This window comes from Scyliorhinus torazame, chromosome 18 (assembly GCF_047496885.1).
Source record: "Scyliorhinus torazame isolate Kashiwa2021f chromosome 18, sScyTor2.1, whole genome shotgun sequence".
In the NCBI taxonomy this organism is placed as follows: domain Eukaryota; kingdom Metazoa; phylum Chordata; class Chondrichthyes; order Carcharhiniformes; family Scyliorhinidae; genus Scyliorhinus; species Scyliorhinus torazame.
The window spans coordinates 65,846,977-65,862,318 of NC_092724.1; positions in this window are offsets into that span (position 1 = coordinate 65,846,977).

Genomic DNA, 15,342 nt, shown 5'->3' on the forward strand with positions numbered 1-15,342 from the left:
AGGATCGTGGGGTTGCCTGAGGAAGTGAAGTGTCTGAGGCCAATTAGATACTTCAAGTTGATGTTTATAAAGTTGATGGGGGAGGAGGATCAGGTCCCCCCCATCGAGCTGGGTTGGGCCCATTGCTCGCTCCGGGTGAAACCATGGGCGAATGAGTCACCTCGAGCAGTGATAGTCTGTTTTCACAGCTATTGGATGAGGAAAGGGTCCTGAAGAGGGCCAAGGAGAATCGGGAGGTGAGAAAGCAGCAAAATTTGGATATACCAGGATACCAAAATTGCCTTCAACAGGGCAAAGTCAGCGCTTTTCAAGAGTGGCGTGCGTTTTAGGTAATAGCTAGAGTAAATGTTGACCCTTTCCCTTCACTAGGGGGAAGGTATTGTAGAAAATAATGGGACTTAAGGCAGATAAGTCTCTGGGACCTGATGGACTGCACCCTAAGGTACAGGCAGCAGAGATAGTGGATGCATTGGTTATGATATTTCAAAATATTCCCTATTTAAAAAGGGAGAGGGGCAAATAGTATGAAACTATAGACCGGTTAGCTTGACCTCTGTGGTGGGGAAGTTGCTGGAATCAATCATTAAGGAGGAGATGACTGGACATTTGGAAAGACAAAACTCAATCCACCATTGTCAGCATATTTTTATGGCGGGTAAGTCATGCTTGACAAACTTTCTTGACTTCTTTGAGGATGTAAACAGCAAGGTGGATAATGGAGAACCTGTGGAGGTGGTATATCTAGATTTTCAGAAGGTGTTTTGACAAGGTGCCGCATAAAAGATTGATCCAAAAGGTGAGATCGCAGGGGGTTGCGGGTAGAATATTAGATTGGACTGAGGATTGGCTGACTGACAGAAGCAGAGGATCGGGTTAAATGGGTCCTTCTCTGGCTGACGAACTAGAACTAGTGGGGTCCGTAGGGTTCAGTCCTTGGATCTCAACCGTTTACAATCTATATAAATGATCTGCAAGCAGAGACAGACTGTAACATAGCAAAATTTGTGGATGATACTAAATAAGGTGGGAAAGCAGGCAGTGAAGGGGAGATACTGATTTTACAGACAGATATAGATAGGCTAGGAGATTGGGTCAAAATTTGGCAGATGGAGTTTAATGTGGATAAGTGAGGTTATCCATTATAGCCGAAAAAATAGTGAGGCAGATTATTATCGAAATGGAAAGCAGATTTAAAGTACGTCTGGGCAGAGGGATCTGGGTGTCTTTGTTCATGAATCGCAGAACGTCTGTCTGCAGGTACAAAATGTAATAAGAAAGGCAAATGGAATATTAGCGTTTATTGCAAAAGGACTGGAGTATAATAGTAGAGAAGTATTGTTGCAATTGTATAGGGTGTTGGTGAGACCACATCTGGAGTATTGTGTCCAGTTTTGGTCTCCGTTTTTCAGGAAGGATGTGATGAAATTGGAGGCAGTTCAGAGGAGATTGATTCCGGGGATGAAGGGGTTGGCGTATGAGGAGAGATTAGACAGTTTGGGCATATACTCGCTGGAATTTAGAAGGATGAGAGGGGATCTGATCGAGTTATTTCTTCGAGATGGCAGAGGAAGCAGAGGCCTTCATTAAAGATCAAGGACTTGGACTGGACTGAGGAGTTTGAATGGGAGTTTGCTGGTGGTTGGGACGGGTTTGCATGGGGACGTTGGTGTAATATTGTGTTTTTCCTTATGTTTGTCTTTTTCCCATCCCCCATTTCTTTTCATTTTTCAGAGTTATGGTTAATTAAAATTTGTGTATTTTGTTGGGAGGGTTTTTTCTTTTTTGTGTTTTCTCTTTTTGGTGGGTGTTTTTGGTTTGGAGTTAGTATTGGGCTTGTGGGAGGGGGAGAGGAGCTGGGTAGTTTCAAGGTTGAAAGTGTCATGTGAGAGTACCTTTAAGAAGTGGATGTGTAAGCAATGTACCTTTAAGAAAACAGTGATATCAGAGAGTAGGTGGAGCTGAGCTCAGTTCAGCCATTTTGTAGTTTCAGTTTTGAAGAAAAGAGCTTGGTGTGTGTCTGTGTTTGCAGTGAGCTGGATCTGCTGTCATCTCTGCCATGAAAGACTATCTCTGGATCATTTGGGTGATTTAAACTCATAAAAGTAATGCCTTTAACCTGATGTGTTTCTGTTTAAAGGTGTTAAGTCTCTGGGACGTTGAAAGGAATAACTGAAGGAGTATTTAGTGTTGTGTTATTTTCGGGGTTATCTTTGAAGTAAGGGGTGTTAATTGATCCAATGTTTATTTAAAAGGTTAAGTTGAGTTCATAGAATAAACGTTTTGTGTTTAAAAACCCACGTGTCCATAATGGTAATCCCACTCCTAGGGAACAAGCCGTGTGCTCGGAAAAGCAACAAATACATTAAAGGGGGAGGTTGGTTGAACTCCATGATACATTTTGGGGTTCTGAAAAGCCTCGCCCATAACAATTGGAGGCTCGAGGGGGATAATAGTCTATCTATTGGATTGGCTTTGTGAACCTAAAGACAGTGAAGGATTGTTGCTTTTCCGGTGTGGTATTTTAGTTTAAGTGGGGAGTGTGTTGTGGACAATGGCTCTTTCAGAGGCTCAGACATTTTTGGGGTGGAGAATGTCATACGTAGTACCTTACGGACAGAGACGAAAAGCAGACTGTTAGATTTGGCAAAAACATTGCAGTTAACATTACCTGACAAAATGCGAAAAGATGAGGTAATTATGGTAGTGGTTAAGCATTTAACGTTGCCTGAGATAGAGTTTGACGCGTGGGAAATGGCAAAAATTCAGTTGCAAATTTAACAAATTGAACATGAGAAAGAATAAAGCGGCTTGAATACGAAAGAGAGAGAGCGGAAAAAGAAAGAGAAAGAGAGAGAGAGGAAAAAGAAAAGGAGAGAGAAGAAAGGAGAAAATAAATAATAGCCCTAGCAGAACAGAAAGAAAAAGAAAGGGAGATACAGATCAGGGAAAAAGATAAAAGAGGGAATTTGAACTTCAGAAAATGGCCAAGAAACATGAAAGTCAGTTGAAATTGGCAGACGTAAAGGGAAATGTACAGTTGGAGGATAGTGATGAGGATAGTGAGAAAGAGCGTCATAGTCGAAGGCTTGGTGGTAATCTATTTAAATATGTCCAAGCATTGCCAAGGTTCGACGAGAAGGAGGTAGAAGCCTTTTTCATTTCATTTGAGAAGGTAGCTAATCAAATGAAATGGCCACAGGACATGTGGGTATTACTGATTCAAACAAAGCTGGTTGGTAGAGCTAGTGAAGTGTTTGCACCACTACCGGAGAAGGTGTCTGGAACATATGAGGAGGTGAAGAAATGCATCTTAAGTGCATATGAGCTAGTGCCTGAAGCTTACCGACAAAGGTTTCGAAATTTACGGAAAGAATTTGGTCAAACATACATGGAGTTTGAAAGGCTCAAACAGAGTAATTTTGATAGGTGGATAAGGGCTTTGAAAATAGACCAAACGTATGAAGCTCTCAGAGAAATTATACTTTTGGAGGAGTTTAAAAATTCAATTCCTGATGTAGCGAGAACTCATGTGGAAGAACAGAGGGTTAAAACTGCGAGATTAGCAGCAGAAATGGCAGATGATTATGAATTAGTTCATAAATCAAAGATTGGTTTCCAACATCAGTTTCAGCCAGTGAGGGATAGAAACTGGGAACATGAGAAATACTCAAGTGGTAAAGGTAAAGGTGATCTGATGGGAGATAATAAAGAGAGTGTACATCAGATTTAAAAAGAAATCCAGGAGGGTGGAAAAGAGATGAAAAGTTTCAAATGTTTTCACTGGAATAAACTAGGCCATGTAAAGTCACAGTGTTGGTGCTTGAAGAAAAGCACTGGGAAGGCTGATGTGGTAAAACAGGATAAGACAGTGGGATTTGTTAGAGTGGTAAAGGAAAGCCCAAGCAAAGCGAGGGAGGGGCAAACAATTGTACAGCCTTTTCAAGAAGTAATTGTTAAGAAGGTGCCAGATGTCTTTAAAGAATTTACTTGTGTGGGTAAAGTTTACTCATGTGTATCAGGAGGAGCAGGTAAAGAAGTCACAATTTTAAGAGATACAGGGGCTAGTCAATCTTTAATGGTAAGAGATGAGGAAATATGTAGTTTGGGAAGAATGTTGCCAGAAAAGGTGGTGATATGTGGAATTCAGTGTGAGAAGAGTAGCGTTCCATTATATAAGGTAAGGATGGAAAGTCCAGTGAAGAGTGGTGAAGTGTGTGGTGAACCACTGAATTAGGGGATGTAAGGTAGGACCTGCACTACAGGTTCGCCGGTAGCCCCTGCCGGCTGGCTCCGCCCACTAAGATCTGTATAAATATGCATGACCTCCATTGCCCTGCCATTTCGCCAGTTTCAGCAGGAGGCCACGCATCTGACTGCAACAAGCCAGAGTTGGACCCAATCTGAGGCTACCTTCTCAATTGCGCATCAATTTATTGCAGTCAGATGTTTCCACAGAATGGATATCAGAATCAAACCCGATCGCCTGCAGCTGGATCCGCACTTGCCCGAAGTCAGAAAAGACTTTACTCACGGGCTAGCATGTTTTGAGGCCTACATCAACTCTGCGGACCCCGCGCCAACGGAGGCTCAGAAGATAAACGTCCTGTACTCCAGACTGAGCTCCAGCGTGTTCCCGTTGATCCAAGACGCCACGAGTTACGCAAAAGCAATGGAACTCCTTAAAGAACACTATGCTCATAAGGTGAACAAGCTCTTCGCCAGGGATGTACTCGCCACCCGCTCGCAACTACCTGGTGAATCCATCGAAGACTTCTGGCGTGCCCTAATTCCACTCATCTGGGACTGTGACTGTCAGGCCGTTATGGCCGCTGAACATGCAAACCTCCTCATGCACGATGCTTTCGTGACGGGGATTGCGCCGGACCGCATCCGAGAACGATTACCGCCATGCTCGAACTGGCGGAGATGAAAACCTTGGCGCTCTCCATGATGGTCGCATCCCGTAATGTACAATCTTACCCCTCCCGCCGCGCTGCCCACCCTTCTACCCCTTCCTACCCCTCCTGGACCCCGCCAATGACCTCCTCAGCTGGGGCCCTGCCTTCCCAATACGCCTGCGCTGCACGCCGATCCCTGCACCCCAGGGGTCCCCGCTGCTACTTCTGCATTCAGCAGAAGCACCCCCACCAACACTGCCCAACCCGCACTGCCATTTGTAAATCCTGCAGTAAGAAGGGCCACTTTGCGGCTGTGTGCCAGGTCCGCGCAGTCGCTGCGATCGCGCCCGCTATCGCCTCCTCCCCCATGCCAAACGCACAATGGGAGCCGCCATCTTCTCCTCCCGGGGCCATGTGCGACCAATGGGCGCTGCCATCTTGTTCCTCTTTGGCCACGTGCGCTCCATGGGCGCCGCCATCTAGTGCTGACACCGCAATGTGTGCACCATGGGCGCCGCCATCTTGGCCCGACCCTGCAATCTGCGCACCATTGGCGCCTCCATCTTGTCCCCCACAGGGTGTCCGGACATCGCGAGATCGGAACCGCACACGCTCGCCACCCAAAGCATCCTCCAACTACCCGCAGCTTGCTTCGATGATGCTGGACCAATCTCGCCCGCACAACCTGCCCACCGCGTCGACGACGGTGAAAATCAACGGCCACGCGATCTCGTGCCTGTTGGACTCTGGGAGCACCGAAAGCTTTGTACACCCAGATACGGTAAGGCGCTACTCCCTCACGGTCCATCCTGCCAATCAAAGGATCTCCCTAGCCTCCGGTTCCCACTCCGTCCTGATCCGAGGCTTCTGTACAGTCACCCTCACTGTCCAGGGCGTAGAATTTAGTAACCTCCGCCTCTATGTCCTTCCTAATCTCTGTGCTGCACTCCTGTTGGGCCTTGACTTCCAGTGCAATCTCCAGAGCCTCACCCTCAAATTCGGCATTCCCTTACACCCACTTACCGTTTGCGGCCTCGTGACCCTCAAGGTCGATCCCCCCTCCCTTTTTGCCAATCTAACTGCGGATTGCAAGCCCGTTGCCACTAGAAGCAGACGGTACAGCACCCAGGACAAGACATTCATCAGGTCCGAAGTCCAGCGGCTGCTTAAGGAGGGTATTATCGAGGCCAGCAACAGCCCCTGGAGAGCCCAAGTGGTAGTGGTTAAATCTGGGGAGAAACACAGGATGGTCGTGGACTACAGCCAGACCATCAACCGGTACACGCAGCTCGACGTGTACCCCCTCCCATGCATATCTGACATGGTCAATCAGATTGCGCAGTACCGGGTCTTCTCAACAATTGACCTGAAATCCGCCTACCACCATCTCCCCGTCCGGAAGTCGGACCGTCCATACACGGCCTTCGAGGCGGACCGTCACCCCTACCCCTTCCTTAGGGTCCCTTTCGGCGTCACAAATGGGGTCTTGGTCTGCCAAAGAGAGATGGACCGAATGGTCGACCAGTACGGTTTGCGGGCCACCTTTCCGTACTTAGATAATGTCACCATCTGCGGCCATGACCAGCAGGACCACGATGCCAACCTCAATAAATTCCTCCGCACTGCCACTCTTCTCAACCTGACCTACAACAAAGAGAAGTGTGTGTTCAACACAACCCGGTTAGCCATTCTCGGCTATGTAGTCCAAAAAAGATTTCTCAGGCCCGACCCCGGCCGCATGCGCCCCCTCATGGAGCTTTCCCTCCCCCACTGCCCCAAGGCCCTCAAACGCTGCCTGGGGTTCTTTTCCTACTACGCCCAGTGGGTCCCAAACTATGCGAACAAGGCCCGCCCACTCATTCAGTCCACCCAATTCCCTCTCGCGGTCGAGGCACAACACGCTTTCGCCCGTATCAGAGCAGACATCGCCAAGGCCGGGATGCGCGCAGTGGACGAGTCACTGCCTTTTCAAGTAGAAAGCAACGCTTCAGACGTCGAACTTGCTGCCACTCTAAACCAGGCAGGCAGACCTGTGGCATTCTTTTCCCGCACCCTTCATGCCTCTGAAATTCAACACTCATCCATCGAAAAGGAGGCCCAAGCTATCGTTGAAGCTGTGCGGCATTAGAGGCATTACCTGGCCGGTAAGAGATTCACTCTCCTCACTGACCAACGGTCGGTAGCCTTCATGTTCAATAACACACAGCGGGGCAAGATCAAAAATGATAAAATCTTGTGGTGGAGAATCGAGCTCTCCACCTATAATTACGAGATTTTGTATCGCCCCAGATGCCCTCTCCCGAGGTACACGTGCCAGCGCACAAGTGGACCAACTCCGGGCCCTACACGACAGCCTTTGTCAACCGGGGGTCACTCGATTGTACCATCTGGTCAACGCTCACAATCTGCCCTACTCCGTCGAGGAGGTAAGGACAGTCACCAGGGACTGCCAGGTCTGTGCGGAGTGCAAGCCGCACTTCTACCGGCCAGACCGTGCGCGCCAGGTGAAGGCTTCCCGCCCCTTTGAACGCCTCAGCATGGATTTCAAAGGGCCCCTCCCCTCCACCAACCGTAACATGTACATTCTCAGTGTGGTCGATGAATACTCCAGATTCCCCTTCGCCATCCCATGCCCCGATATGATGTTTGCCACCGTCATCAAGGCCCTCAGCACCACCTTCGCTCTGTTCGGTTTCCCCGCTTACATCCACAGTGACAGGGGATCCTCATTCATGAGCGATGAGCTGCGTCAGTTCCTGCTCAGCAGGGGTATAGCCTCCAGCAGGACGACCAGCTACAACCCCCGGGGAAATGGGCAAGTAGAACGGGAGACTGGGACGGTTTGGAGGGCCGTCCAGCTGGCTCTACGGTCTAGGAACCTCATTGCCTCTCGCTGGCAGGAGGTCTTCCCTGACCCTCTACACTCCATTCGGTCACTATTGTGCACCGCCACTATTAACACACCCCATGAACGTGTTTTTACCTTCCCCAGGAAGTCCACATCCGTGGTGTCGCTCTCGACTTGGCTCGCTGCTCCAGGACTGGTCCTTCTCTGTAGGCACGTCCGACTCCACAAGGCGGACCCTTTGGTGGATAAGGTTCACCTGCTCCACGCCAACCCTCAATATGCCTACGTTGAGTTCCTCGATGGCCACCAAGATACTGTCTCACTCAGGGACCTGGCACCGTCCGGCTCCACCCCTACACACTCCCCCACCAATGCTCCCCCCCTCCCACCATGCCGCCAACACTGACCCCACCAGACCACACCCCCACCCCCCCTTTCCGCACAAGAGGATGAAGAGGACTTTGTCACGCTCCCGGAGTTCCCCGATGACTGGCCAGCATCAGCAGCACCACCACCGCCATCGATGTCACCTCCACCACCGCCAGCACCAATTTTGTCGCCACCGTTACGCCGCTCCCAATGAAGCACCAAAGCACTGGACCGGCTGAACCTTTGACGGACTCCGGACCGTCAGCATGGACTTTTTTCTTTTTTTCTTCTTAATACTGTACATAATTGCACTATTTGTATATCGTTTCACATCACCCCCGCCGGACTCATTTTTAACAGGGGGTGAATGTGGTGAACTACTGTATTATGGGATGTAAGGTAGGACCTGCACTACAGGTTCGCCGGTAGCCCCTGCCGGCTGGCTCCGCCCACTAAGAACTGTATAAATATGCATGGCCTCCATTGCCCTGCCATTTCACCAGCTGCATCAGGAGGCCACGCATCTGACTGCAATAAAGCCACAGTTGTACCCAATTTGCGTCATTGTGCAATTGATTGCGCATTAAAGTGGTAGTAGGAGTAATAGAGAAACTATCTTGTCCAGGAATACAGTTTATCTTGGGTAATGATATAGCTGGATCACAGGTGGGAGAGATGCCCACTGTGGTTGATAAGCCAGTGGAAAATCAGACAACTGAAGTGTTGAAGGATGAATATCCTGTGGTTTTTCCGGATTGTGTAGTAACAAAGTCGCAAAGTCACAGGTTAAGACAAGAGGAGAAATCAAAGAGTGAAGATGAACTTGAAGTGCAATTATCAGAAACGATTTTTGATCAGATGGTTGAAAAAGAACAAGGACAGGTGGAGGATGAGGCAGATATTTATAGTTCAGGAAAATTGGCGGAGTTACAACAGAAAGATGTAGAAATAAAACGGATGTATCAGAAAGCATATACGGAAGAGGAATCTGAGAGTATACCAGAGTGTTATTACCGTAAGAGTGATTCTTGATGAGAAAATGGAGACCTGTACACATGCAGGCGGATGAAAAGTGGGCAGAAGTTCATCAAGTAGTATTGCCGGTAGGGTATAGAAAGGAGGTGTTGCGGGTTGCACATGAGGTACCAGTGGGAGGTCATTTGGGAATAAGGAAAACTCAAGCTAAAATCCAGAAACATTTTTATTGGCCTGGACTACATAAAGATGTAGTAAAATTTTGTCAATCATGTCACACATGTCAAGTGATAGGGAAATCTCAAGCAGTGATAAAACCAGCGCCTTTAATACCCATTCCAGCATTTGAGGAACCTTTTACAAGGGTCTTAATCGATTGTGTAGGACCGCTTCCTAAAACAAAAAGTGGGAATCAATATCTTTTGACTATAAAGGATTTGTCTACTAAGTTTCCAGAGGCCATTCCAGTATGTAATATTACAGCTAAAAGGATTGTGGAGGAGTTACTTAAATTCTTTACTAGATATGGACTACCCACAGAAATTCAATCGGATCAAGGATCGAATTTTACTTCAAAATTATTCAAAAAAGTTATGGATAGCTTAGGAATAAAACAATTTAAATCAACTGCGTACCATCCAGAATCGCAGGGAGCATTAGAAAAGTGGCATCAGACATTAAAGACAATGTTGAGGGCGTATTGTCAAGATTATCCAGAGGATTGGGATAAAGGAATCCCATTCTTATTGTTTGCAATTAGGGATGCACCTTATGAGTCTACCAAATTTAGTCCTTTTGAACTAATTTTTGGTCATGAGGTAAGAGGACCACTTAAATTGATTAAAGAAAAATTGGTGGGTGAGAAATCGGAGATTACACTATTGGATTACGTGTCAAATTTTAGGGAACGATTAAATAGAGCAGGTGAATTGGCTAGACAACATTTGAAAGTTGCACAACATGTGATGAAACGGACAAGAAATCCAAAGTTCGTAGTTTTGCCAGTGGGGATAAAGTTTTAGTGTTGTTACCAATGGTAGGGGAGCATTTAAAAGCTAGGTTTTGTGGACCGTATCAGATTGAAAGGAAATTGAGTGAGGTGAATTATGTGGTAAAAACACCAGATAGAAGGAAGACTCACCGAGTGTGTCATGTGAATATGCTTAAAAGGTACTTTGAAAGGGAAGAGAGAAAAAGGAGGTTTTAATGATTCTAACTCAAAGTGACGAACCAAATCCAGATGACTGTGAATTTAACATACCTCAAATTAAATTGGAAAATGAGGATGTTCTTAAAATTGGGATGAATTGTTAAGTTACCTTCCAAGGGAAAAACGAACTGACCTGAAAGAGTTATTGATATCACATGGGCAAGTTTGTAGAGATAAATTGGGAATACTAAAATGGCTATACATGATGTAGATGTGTGAAATGCTGTTCCAATCAAACAACATCCATATAGACTTAACCCTTTAAAATTGGCACAGGTTAACAGCGGGATTGAGAGTATGCTTAAAAATGGCATGATTGAAGTGGGTTGCAGCCAATGGAGCTCACCCATAGTGATGGTACCAAAACCAGATGATACCCAACGGTGTGTGTGGACTACCAAAAGGTTACAAGAACGGACTCTTATCCTATCCCGCGTTTGAAGGATTAAATTGAGAAATTGGGACAATCTGCTTTTATTTTCAACTTCCAGACATGGAAAGAACATTTACAACATCATATGGAGTTCTTCGATCGACTTCAGGCGGCGGGTTTGGTGATGAACCTAGCCAAAAGTGAATTTGGAGAAGCCCGAATCACTTTCCTTGCGGAGTTTCCGATACCCTCAAGATGAAGGGAAATAATGCGATTTCTTAGCATGAGTGGATTTGATCGAACAGTTGTGCAAAAGTATTGTGGCGTGATTACTCCACTGATGGAATTGCTGAAGAAACGTAAAAAAATTCAATGGACAGCGGACTTTCAACAGGCATTTGACTGCCTGAAAGCTGTGATCACCAATGCTCCTGTATTGGAGAATTGCAAGAGACTCTGTGAGGGGGCTGAGGGGAGACCTGATAGAGGTCTACAAAATTATGAGAGGCATAGACAGGATCGATAGTCAGAGGCTTTTTCCAAGGGTGGAAGTTTCAATTACAAGAGGGCGCAGGTTCAATGTGACAGTGGGAAAGTTTAATGGAGATGTGCGGGGTAAGTTTTTCACGGAGAGTGGTGGGTGCCTGGAATGTGCTGCCAGAAGATGTGGTGGAAGCAGGCACAGTAGCAACATTTAAGAGGCATCTTGATGGCTTCATGAATAGGGAGGAAATAGAGGGATTCGGACCGAGTAAGGGCAGAGGTTCATTTTTAGATAGGGCATCGCGATCGGTACAGGCTTGGAGGACCGAAGGGCCTGTTCCTGTGATGTAGAATTCATAGAATTTACAGTGCAGAAGGAGACCATTCGGCCCATCGAGTCTGCACCGGCTCTTGGAAAGAGCATCCTACCCAAGATCAACACCTCCACCCTATCCCCATAACCCAGTAACCCCACCCAACACTAAGGGCAATTTTGGACACTAAGGGCAATTTATCATGGCCAATCCACCTAACCTGCACATCTTTGGACTGTGGGAGGAAACCGGAGCACCCGGAGGAAACCTACGCACACACGGGGAGGATGTGCAGACTCCGCACAGACAGTGACCCAAGCCGGAATCGAACCTGGGACCCTGGGGCTGTGAAGCAATTGTGCTATCCACAATGCTACCGTGCTGCCCATTAAAATTCATAAATTTTCTTTGTTTCTTGTTCATTGTCTGGAAGCGGAAGAAATGGTTTAAAGGTACGGGAGATCGAAGACGCAGGAAAAAAACCCTGGGAACAACCATCGCAGAAGATGACCCTGAGTCAGGTAGTCAGAGACCAGTGAGGTACTCCTGAAGAAGAGCCTGGCCAGCTGTTCTGCTAGGGTGATATTGGAGTTCAGTTCACAAATTGATCAACATTTATTAATATAGTGAGTTAAAGGGTATATGTGATATTTATGGAGTTTAAGGTCTGTGTGACATTATTACAAATAAATTAGTACTATTAGGCTTGTGTAGTTTGTGTGATGTGTCAGTTTTGAATACTCAAGGAGAAGTGGGGGGCAACAAGCCTGTTCCCACTTCCCCCCTTATCTTTGATCCCATTAGCCGCAAGAGCTATATCTAACTCCTTCTTGAAAACGTACACTGTTTTTGTCTCAACTGCCCTGTGGTAGAGAACTCCACAGGCTCACCACTCTCTGGGTGAAGAAATGTCTCCACATCTCATCCTAAATGGTCTACTCCATATGCTCAGATTGTAATCCTTGGTTCTGGATTCCCTACCATTAGGAACATCCTTCATACATTTACCCTGCCTAGCCCTGTTAAAATTTTATAGGTTTATATAATATTCCCTCTCATTCTTCTAACTCCAGCAAACATAATCATACTGATTCATCTCTCCTCATACATCAATCCTGTCATCCCAAGAATCTATCTGGTAAACCGTCACTGCACTGCCTCCATAGCAAGAACATTCTTCCTCAGATAAGGAGACTAAGGAGGCACAATATTCCAGATGTTGTCTCACTAAGACCCTGTATAACTGCAGCAAGACATCCCTGCCCCTGTACTCGAATCCTCTCGCTATGAAGGCTAACCTACCACTTTCCTCATCGCCATCGGCAACACCTTTATGATTACCTTCAGCGACACCCAGCTCTTGATGCATGCTCTCTTCTCTCAATCTATGATGTGGAGATGCCGGCGTTGGACTGGGGTGAGCACAGTACGAAGTCTTACAACACCAGGTTAAAGTCCAACAGGTTTGTTTCGATGCCACTAGCTTTCGGAGCGCTGCTCCTTCCTCAGGCGAATGAAGAGGTATGTTCCAGAAACATATATATAGACAGATTCAAAGATGCTAGACAATGCTTGGCTGCTTTCTTGCATCTTTGTAGAAACTTAATGCCAGCATTGTCTGGCATCTTTGAATCTGTCTATATATATGTTTCTGGAACATACCTCTTCATTCACCTGAGGAAGGAGCAGCGCTCCGAAAGCTAGTGACATCGAAACAAACCTGTTGGACTTTAACCTGGTGTTGTAAGACTTCTTACTGTGCTCAATCTATAGCCATTCAGATAATAATCTGCCTTCCTGTTTTTGCCAACAACGTGGATAATATGAGGGTCCTTGCTGTTTATTCCCTTATTTCCCCTTTCTTTTATTTTGCCATGGATATTTTTGATCCATGGAGGATAAATGGAAATGTATCTTTAAGTCAAGCAGCAGAATTTGGTAGTTAAAGAGGGAACACTCAGACTTCCGGTAGCGGCCATGTCCGAATAGGTCGCATACACACAGCAGATCGGGGTTTCGGGTCTTTAAACGGGTTGGCAACGGCACTTGGAAGGTGAATACCGGCGTGGGAAAGCACGCTGGAGAGGTTCCCCCCCCTGCTGTACGGAGGGAACCAGGAGTGGGGCCATTAAACGAGCGATTGCGGGGAAGAGAGCGGAGCGGGTCCGGGAGGACAAAATGGCGGCCGGTGCGGACCAAGACGTGTGGGCCCAGTGGTCGAGAGAGCAGCAAGACTTTCTGAGGAGCAGCTTCGCAGAGCTGAAGACAGAGATGCTGGCCCCTATGAAGGCCTCCATGGAAAAGATGGTGGAGGTTCAGAAGGTACAGGAGAAGGCGATCAAAGAGGTGGAGAGGAGGTTTCTGAGAATGAGGACGAGATCCTGGGCCTGGCGGTCAGGGTGGAGGCGCACGAGGCCCTACACAAGAGATGACAGGAGAGGCTGGATGACCTCGAATATAGGTCTCCCTGAAGGTGCGGAGGGGGCGGACGCAAGCACGTATGTGACTACAATGCTGGGGACGCCGATGGGTGCGGGGGCCTTGGATCTGGACGGGACGCATAGAGTCCTTGTGAGAAAGCCGAGGGTGAACGAACCACCGAGGGCGATGGTGATAAGGTTCCACTGCTTTACAGACAGGGAGCGTGTCCTGCGTTGGGCAAAGAAGGAGCGGAGCAGTAAGTGGGAGAACGGCGAGATTCGCATATATCAGGACTTGGGAGCTGAACTGAAATGAAATGAAAATCGCTTATTATCACAAGTAGGCTTCAAATGAAGTTACTGTGAAAAGCCCCTAGTCGCCACATTCCGGCGCCTGTTCAGGGAGGCTGTTACGGGAATTGAACCGTGCTGCTGGCCTGCCTTGGTCTGCTTTCAAAGCCAGCGATTTAGCCGTGTGCTAAACAGCCCCTGGCAAGCAGGCGTGCAGGTTTCAACCGGGCTAAGGCGGTCCTCCACAGCAAAGGGGTGAAGTTCGGGCTCCTGCATCCGGCGAGACTTTGGGGAACGTACCAGGACAGGCACCATTATTTTGATACGCCGGATGAGGCGTGGACATTCATTAAGCACGAAAAGCTGGACTTGAACTAAGGGGCAGCTGCGCGTGGGTGAAACGCGCTGGCGGAGATGTGTAACCGGGTGTCGGCTGGTGTAAGAGTGTTAGTAGAATTTAAGTTTGTTTGCTTTTCTTTTCGTGTTTTTGTTTCGGGGGCAGGTTAACGCCCGGGTTGCGTTGTCCGGTGCTCGGGAAGGATCCGGATGGCACTTGCCCTCTTACCCTGTGGGGGAGGGGGGGGGTTGGGGGCCCGAAGGAGGAGACAATAGTAAGTTTGGAGATAGAGGTGGGGGTCAGCATGGGTCAGCTGACTTACGGAAGCGCAATGGGGGGGAATTCAGTGCTAAGCGGTGCTTGGCATGGGGGGTTGGGATTGGGGGGGCTGGGGGATGGGGTGCTGCTCTGCTGACTGAAGGGGAGCCAACTGTTGGGGATAGATGGAGAGTCGGGTTGGGGGGCCTCTGGCGGGAGGGCTGGAGCGAGCGGGGGACGCGGGCACGTGGCTGGGCAAAAAAGGGAGATGGCTAGTCGGCAGGGAGGGTGGGCGGGGGTCAACACCCCCGTCCAGGCTGGTCACGTGGAATGTGAGGGGCCTGAACGGGCCGGTCAAGAGATCCCGCGTGTTCTCGCATTTAAAGGGGCTGAAGGCGGACGTGGGCATGCTGCAGGAGACGCACTTAAAACTCGCTGACTGTGGTAATACCAGGTATTGCGGTACCTGAGAGGTGGATGACCATTGGCTAGACCCAGGAGTCTACCATTGGCCGATGTACATAGCTCCGCCCTGAGAGGCGGAGTTTAAGAACCGATGCCGTCCC